A 7,979-nucleotide genomic window follows, 5' to 3' on the forward strand; every position below is an offset into this window, starting at 1 on the left:
AGGTGGGCGCGTGGGGGGGTGGGGTTTGGTGGGCGGGGCTAGTGAGAGTACAGGTGACATGAGTCAGGCAGGGACAGGGAAAGGTGGAGGGTGTGCTCCCATAGCTCCAGCTACCGGGTGGAGACGGGGAGAGGAGGAAGTGTCCGCAGGTACAGGACGCAGGAAGTAGCCGGCAGAGAGTGGTAGAAAGTTCGTTGTGGTTAGAACACCCTCGCTCCCGCCTGCTCACCCTCCCCGCTCTGCCACTGAGGAGATAACCGGCGGCCACCTGCCAATACCCCCCGCCGCCCTCTAGCACCCGACTTACCGCCTCCTGACCGAGCACTCCTGGAAGAGCCGAGTCTCAGATGGCCCCCAGCGGACAGACAGTGCGGTCAAAGCGGCCGCCCGCCACAGTGACCACTATGAGGAAGTCAGCACGCAGCCGCCTGTGTGTGTGTGTGCGCTCCGGTCCCGCCCCGGCCGCCGCGTCACCGCTGCCACCTCCCGCGACGCGCGTCACCCGGAGCTCCGCCAACCTGCGCCCGAGACGTCACTGCTTTGTGCGGACAGTGGGAGAGAAACTGGTGGTGTCTGGGGTCACTCACTACAAAGGGTTTCTCCTCCTCAGTATCACCAATACTCTCACTCTCTCTGTCCCCAGCTCAGCACCTCATACCTCTTTATCTGCCCCATACGTCACTCTCGGTGTGGTATAAGAGATAGATAATGTTAGACAGACAATAGTTTGACAGGAAGAAAAGTTTAACAGGGACAAAAGTTCAACAAGGACAAGGTATACACACAAAAGATCGACAGGTACAAATGGTGAAATGGTTGACAAAAATCGTCGGCACAAAAAAAAAATTGTCTACACTTTTTTTTCTAGCCCTAATCTTCACCCTAATCCTCTCCTTGGTGTCTAACCAACTCTCCTGGTGCCTAACCCCAACCGTCAGAGTAGGTGCCCGACCCTAACCCTCCTGTAAGTGACTAACCTCAAACCTAACCCTAAACAAAAAAGAATAAAAAATGTGTCGACCACTTTTGTTTCAAACATTTTTGTGTCGCACTTTAACATGTCAACCTTTTGTCCCTGTCAAACTCTTGTCTGTCTAACATCTGGTGTCTACCTAGACATTGTCTATCTAATTACTGTCTATCTACAGTCCGGAAACCGTCACTCTCCTCTGTCACCTTCCTTATAAGTTAGTCTCCAGCATCACAGTACTCACTCTGTGATATACACAGTAGCTGTCACCTGCCCCCTAGGTCACTCTCAAGTATCACCAGTACTCACTGTGATATACACAGTATCTCATCTGCCCCATAGGTCACTCTCCAGTATCACCAGTACTCACTTTTACACCGACTGAAATATCCCGGGTTGATGCACGTCAACGCGCATAACCTCTGGATTTTAGTAGTTGTAAACAGATCAACCCGGGTCCAGTGACCTGGGGATCCGACCCTGCTCGATTGCAGGGTTGAGCGCGCATTGTTCCTGTGTCACCCTGCAATGTAAACGGCGCGGCCCGGCTCACGATGACCCGGGTCGCGCCGCATGCCGCCTGATTGGCCGGCTTCAGTGGCGCTTGGAGATAACATCATCTCCAAGTGGCCACTGCAAGCAGCGCCTGCCCAAGCGGCACGAAGCAGTGCACCCCACCTGCTCTCCCTGCCTCAGGAACGCTGCAGGCTAAGGTAAGTAGGTCGCGGAGGGGAGGGGAAAAAGCGCTGGTCACCTTCGCCGGACAGCCAGGTCAGTGCTGACCCGGGTCAGGTGTGAATGGTGCCGACTCGGGCATAGCCGGGTCGGCGCCACAGTGTAAAAGGGGGTCTGATCCGGGTTGGAAACGTGTTCCAAATCCCGGGTCAGACCCAGGGACTTTGGTGTAAAAGGGGTATTTGTGATATACACAGTATCACCAATACTCACTCTGTGATATGTCACCAGCCTTATAGGTCAGTCTTTAGTATCAGCAGTACTCTGTGTTATATATCTGTCACCTTTCCACAGGTCACAGTATCACCAGTACTCACTCTGTGATATATATCTGTCACCAGCCCAGCACGGCATAGCTTCTTACCACCCCATAGGTCAATCTCCAGTATCACCAATACTCACTCTGTGATATAGATCTGTAACTAGCACACCACATACTTCCTTATCTGCCCCAAAGGTCAACTTCACTATTACCAATACTCACTCTGTTATATATATCTGTCACCTGCCCAACAGATAACTCTCCAGTATCACCAATACTCACTCTGTGATATAGATCTGTCACTAGCACACCACATACTTCCTTATCTGCCCCATAGGACATCTCCAGTATCACCAGTACTAGTGTCTCCTGCCCTTGGTAATACTGTGATATATATGTCTCAAGCCCCATATAGGGCTGAAAACCGATATCATGGAGCCTGGTACATCCATTTTTTTTAAAGGCCCCCCATCCACAGGTTCCTGGCAGGTACAGACCCATGGCTTGAGAGTTTGCCTTACTTGTATGGTTTCTCTGCAATTGAGAACCTCTGAAGAAATCCTCCCTGGGCAGATCGTGACTTCAGTCGGTATTCACTATTCACATAGGAGGTCACATGGTCCGGAAGACGCCTGTTTGCTTAGGAATATAACCAATGTCATTATCATATAGCCAGGGCTGGATTAAGGCTTGTGGGGGCCCCGGTCAACTAAATTGTGGGGCCACCACCAATAAAATTGACAAAGATCCTCCTGCCACTATTATGCCCCTGCATAATAGTAGTAATAATACACATATGTACATACCAGAGATGATACTTTGGGGAGCAGTAGGGCCAGCGGGGCGGGTGGTCTTTGGGCAGCCAGGTACCAAGTGGCCATCTGTAACCCATCATCACAGTTGCTTTTATTGCAATGGGCAGGGGGAGGGCAAAATGCGAACACACACACAGGAAAGGGCCAAGAACCAGGCACCAGTGCGTTACCTGTTCAGGACCCTGGTCCGGTGGTCCCAATCTTCATTCTGCTGGGGCCGCTGTCACCACTAACCGACTGTTCACGGAGCAGCAGCAGCCTGTGTTGGGAGAGCAGAGAGCAAGGAGAGGCCTTTTGCAGTTAGAGAGACTGCAACACTGCCGGGAAGCAGAAGATGGGCATGTCTGGCAGGGTGCATTGTGACCAGATATCAGCAATATGTGGGGGCCCCCAATGTGTCCAGAGAGACTGGATTGTTGTAGTAAACTCATGCAACCAGTGAGAGAAAAAACAAACATCACACAGATAGGACCCTGGTTAAAATTGAACCCATGCCCTCAATGCTTTGATGCAGCAAAGGAAAACCATTGCACCATCCATGCAGCCAACTCGCTCTAGTTTCTAACCTTGAGTTTTAAAGATTGGTCCTTAGAAAAGTCCCTATTTTTCAATATTGACCATTCACAAAGTTTTTTTTTTATTTGGTATGATCAATGCAATTCTTATTATTTATTTATATAGTGCAACTAATTTATGCACTGCTATACACAGAAAATTTGTCAAACACAAATTAGGATTAGTTTTTGTCAAAATACAATTAACCTACCAGTACAGTATGTTTTTGGAGTGCGGGAGGAAATTTAAGAAACTGGAGGAGACTCATGCAAACGGAGCTATACTCATACAGATTCCACACAGTTTATGCCCTGGTTGGGAATTGAATGCATGGTGTCAGTACTGTCAGGAAATTATGTGGACCACTATGCCATCTGTCCTCATTGTATGGAGTTGTGGAAATGTAATAGGGAGCCAAATGTAAGTGTGAGTGTCAAATCGAGGGGGTATTGTATATAGTTGCGTGTCAGCCTGAGATGCACTTGCAAGTGGGGTGCCCCCCTAACTCTGTAAAAATTAAGTGTATTCTTCACTGGACAAGCAATCCGAATGCAGTACACTGTGCTAATGGGGCACTCCCTATTCCTTCAGTTAGTGAGTCCTTGGTCTACACATTGAAAGTATCTGTGTAAAATCACAATAGCCGGCTTATTGTGTGGGTGGCCAAAGGGCCAGTGATGTATGTGGTCCGCTCACATGATGAGACAGTATCACCCCAAGGAATGCTCCATGTTACCTCCCTCAGTCAAAATAGCTCCTCGACTGACGCAATAACATGCCAGCTCCTCGTGCCGGAACGCCAGAGATGTGTCACCGGAGCCCACCCTCGTATATGAGCGAGGGCCGACAGCAGGTGTGCAGATGATCTCCTCTTCACTCTGGTCTCCGGACAGTCTCTAAGGAGGAGGACGAGTGCGGGGTAGGCAAATGAAATAAAGTCCGTCCTGGAGCAGATGTTAGGTATATTGTATCAGATGTAGGTTACAATGTTTCCAGGGAGTTCCCTTTTTGGCATCAGTGTTGCAAGCTGGAGCCAGAGACACCCTTAACGCGTTTCTTTCTCTGTGAGAATTTCTTCAGGAGGATGTCAGATAGCAGGAAGGTGTCATCTTTTAAAGGGGATCCCTTTCAATCAAAATCATTCATTAGTGCAGATACCACCTGCAAATAGTTTGTCTTTGTCTCAGCTCAAATTGCACTAGCTTTGATTAAGAGAGAATCCAACCTAGCATTTCAATCAGTCGCTTTGTATTTTATAGATTGCTTTAACTTGCAGTTACTAAGGAACAGATCTATAACAGAGCAATTCACATCTCAATGATAAGTCCATAAAAGGATGAAATCCTATCACCTATAGTTTCAATGGATTAAAATATTTCTAATCCATTACTGAATTAATATACATAAAGGACAAATAAAATGATGATATAATTACAATCTTTATTTATTTAATGGTTCTATAGACAGAGAAATCTAACTGTCTCAGTGACAAATAATCAACAAAATACAAATATGCTACTAGATGTCCAAGAATAATTCAGAATATAACCTAAAGTCATAAATTATCTATAGCGCAATGGGATCCTTTAATGGAGGGTTACCGTAGGGTCTGGGTGGAGCATAAGTATGTAAACCATATAGTCCTATTCTAAGACATACTGGACCACCAAGAATCCCATACACAGCAGTGTATGTATGGATGTGTGTCTGGTGTATTTAGGGACAGTAAGGGGAAGGGGAAAGAAATGGCCCAATCTTCATGGAGTAATGAATGAATATGTGGGACAAATGTCTTGTAACTGTATCTATGACTGGTCCTCTATTCAGCAATTGGGTGGAAACAGGAATGAGATATATGTAGGTGTCATGGATAGGGAAAGGACAAGGTATATATGATGAAGATATATAGGTCATGAAATACTGTATAGCTAAACCCAAATACCAAGTAAGGGGAAGTGCAAGAAGGAATCAGAGGAACTCTAGATCCACAGTTTCATTGAGCCACTCCGGACAAATGGTGCTCAGAGTGTGGATCCAGTGTGCCTCCCTCACGCACAATTTCTTGTATCTGTCTCCCTGTCTCAAAGTGGTAGGTACATGTTCTATTGCCCACAGTTTAAGACCTTCAACCTCTCCATTATGTGTTTCCAAAAAATGGCGAGGGATACTGTGGGTTGATACTTTATTGAGGATGTTCCTACGATGTTCTAGGAACCGTTTCTTTAGTGGGCGGGTGGTACGGCCCACATATTGTGTTTTACAAGGGCATTGTAGTAAGTATATTACGTACGCAGTCTCGCAATTTAAAAATGTTATTATTTGATGTCTTGCATTTGTAACTGTGGATTCAAAAGATTTGGCTCTATTCTGTATGAATCCACAGGTTATGCATCTAGTATGCCCGCAACAGAAATTGCCTACTGTTTTTTATCTCAACCACACTGTATCTTGTTCAAGGGTGGTTTTGAACATGCTAGGTGCTAAATAGCTCTGTATATTTCTAGCTTTTTAAAAAAATTACAGTTGGTTGTTTATTTAGGTTTTCTTTCAATAATGGGTCCAAAAGCAATAGTGAATAGTTGTTTTTAATGACATTTTTAATCTTTATTACAGAATTGTTATGCTTGGAGACAAATGCTAACTAGGAATGTATTGAGTTGTTTTTCTTTTCTGTTTTTATTTTCCTAATATCAGTTGTTGTGTTAACATCTGTATGCATAGCGACTAAAATCTCTCTATTTATATTCTGTATTTTGGACAGGGCCTGTGATAAAATTCTTTTAGGATAGCCTTTCTCCTCAAAAGCTTGACAGAGTCCTAAAGCTTGTTCTTCATATTTTTGGTTTGAGGAACAGTTACATTTCAATCTGCGTAGTTGTCCTTGTGGTGTATTTGAAAGGCAGTTCCTTTGATTACTAGAAAAGTCAATGAATGTATTTGTATCAACATCTTTAGTATATGTATAGGAGGTAATTTCACCATTAACTATCTCTAGCGTGATATACAAAAAATTAATCAGCTCCTCCTCTACCTTCCCCATATAGAGGTTAGCGAAACTCGGGACGAACCTGGTTCCCATGGCCGTCCCGGTGTGCTGTAAGTAATGTGATTTATTAAAAATTAAATTATTGTGTTGTAAAATGAACAAAATAGAATCTGTGAGAAACATCTTATTCCTCTCTGAGATCCCATCTCTTTGTGAGAGAAAATAATCCACTGCCTCAATTCCTTTATCATGTGGAATGTTGCTATATAAAGCAGTTACATCACATGTTAGGAATAGGTAACTCTCCTTCCAAGTTATATCTTTGATCTTATTCAAAGAGTGAGTGGTATCTCTTAAATCGCCTAGTGGATGGGCAGCATAAGATCTCAGAGAGGTTGCACATGGTTGTAAATAATAATCAATAAAAGCAGACAGATTAGATGTGAGAGACCCTATACCCGAAATGATGGAATGCCCTGGTGGGTTAGTGAGTGACTTGTGTATTTTGGGCAAATGATAATAAACAGGTGTAATTGGCTGAAGTGTATACAAAACATCAAATAATTTTTTAGATATCATACTATCCTCTAAAGCTTTATCCAAAAGAATCCTCAATTCAGTTTGGAACAAAATGGAGGGGTCCCGATTAAGTAATGTATCAAATACGGTATCCCCAAATTGTCGAAGGGCGTCAGCAACATAATCTGTGGTGTTCTTAATTACAACCCCTCCCCCCTTATCAGCCAGCTTAATCATAATAGATTTGTCCTTAGACAGAGTTTTAAGTGCAAGTCTCTCTTGGGGAGTGAGGTTGTGATAAGCTGGTTTAGTATTTTTATTACATAATCGTTTAAACTGTGAAAGGCTATTCTTATAGAAAGCGTCTATACAGCCATTTTTATATTGTAAAGGAAATAACTGCAATTTTTTTGTAAATAGCCTCATTTCTGTTCTAGCCTGCGAGGGAATGGGTATGATATGCCAGCGGCTCGATTCCCGTCAGCGGCAGCCCGATAGGAGCAGAGTGCGAAGCAGCGGAAGCCCGACAGCGCTGGAAATCCCGATCGTGGATAGGTAAGTATAGACTAACCTAACCCCCCTAACCCTCCTTAGGGGTGCCTAACCCTAACTTCCCCCCCAAGTGCCTAACCCTAATCCCCCCTCTAAGTGCCTAACCCTAACCACCCCCTTCCCCGCTGCCTAAACCTAAGTACCCCGGGGGGGGTGCCTAACCCTAAGTCCCCACCAGGGGTGCCTAACCCTAACCCTCCCTCCCCCTAGCCTAACCCTAACCCTCCCGGGGGGGTGCCTAACCCTAAGTCCCCCCCGGGAGCCCTAAACCTAACCCTCCCCCCCGCAGCTGTCCGCTCGCGGCGCCCGGCATCACTACGATCGTGATGCCGGGCGCCGGTCTCCCGGCGTTGGGGAAATGCGGGCGCCTACATCTAGACGCCTGGCATTCCACCCATGCCGGATAAGACAGTCGGGAAGCCGGCTGCCGGTATTTAGGCAGTCGGCTTCCCGATTGCTTCCCCCTGCGAGTATTGATATCAAAGATAGGTATGTCTTTCAAACTGTCTTCTTCCCCATCCCTATCATTTTCATATAATAGTTCTGTTAATTGAATTAGACTTTCTCTATATCCATCATCAAGAA

At 45.5% G+C, this 7,979-nt stretch overlaps 1 protein-coding gene across 4 annotated transcripts in view; it reads right to left on the reverse strand.

Annotated features, from left to right (window-relative positions):
- Positions 1-489, reverse strand: part of ARHGAP12 (Rho GTPase activating protein 12) — a 104,339-nt gene extending 103,850 nt beyond the window's left edge. For 2 of the 4 annotated variants that reach the window (XM_088447961.1, XM_088447959.1), the window contains exon 1: positions 308-485. The gene's annotated coding sequence lies outside the window, so the exon portion shown is untranslated. Of the gene's footprint in view, positions 1-307 lie in introns of all 4 variants that reach the window. The other 2 variants (XM_088447962.1, XM_088447960.1) reach the window with 2 other exon arrangements.
- Positions 490-7,979: the final 7,490 nt, after the last annotated feature.

The sequence above is a fragment of the Taudactylus pleione genome, unplaced genomic scaffold (assembly GCF_031769625.1).
Source record: "Taudactylus pleione unplaced genomic scaffold, aTauple2 ptg000446l, whole genome shotgun sequence".
Taxonomy (NCBI): Eukaryota; Metazoa; Chordata; class Amphibia; order Anura; family Myobatrachidae; genus Taudactylus; species Taudactylus pleione.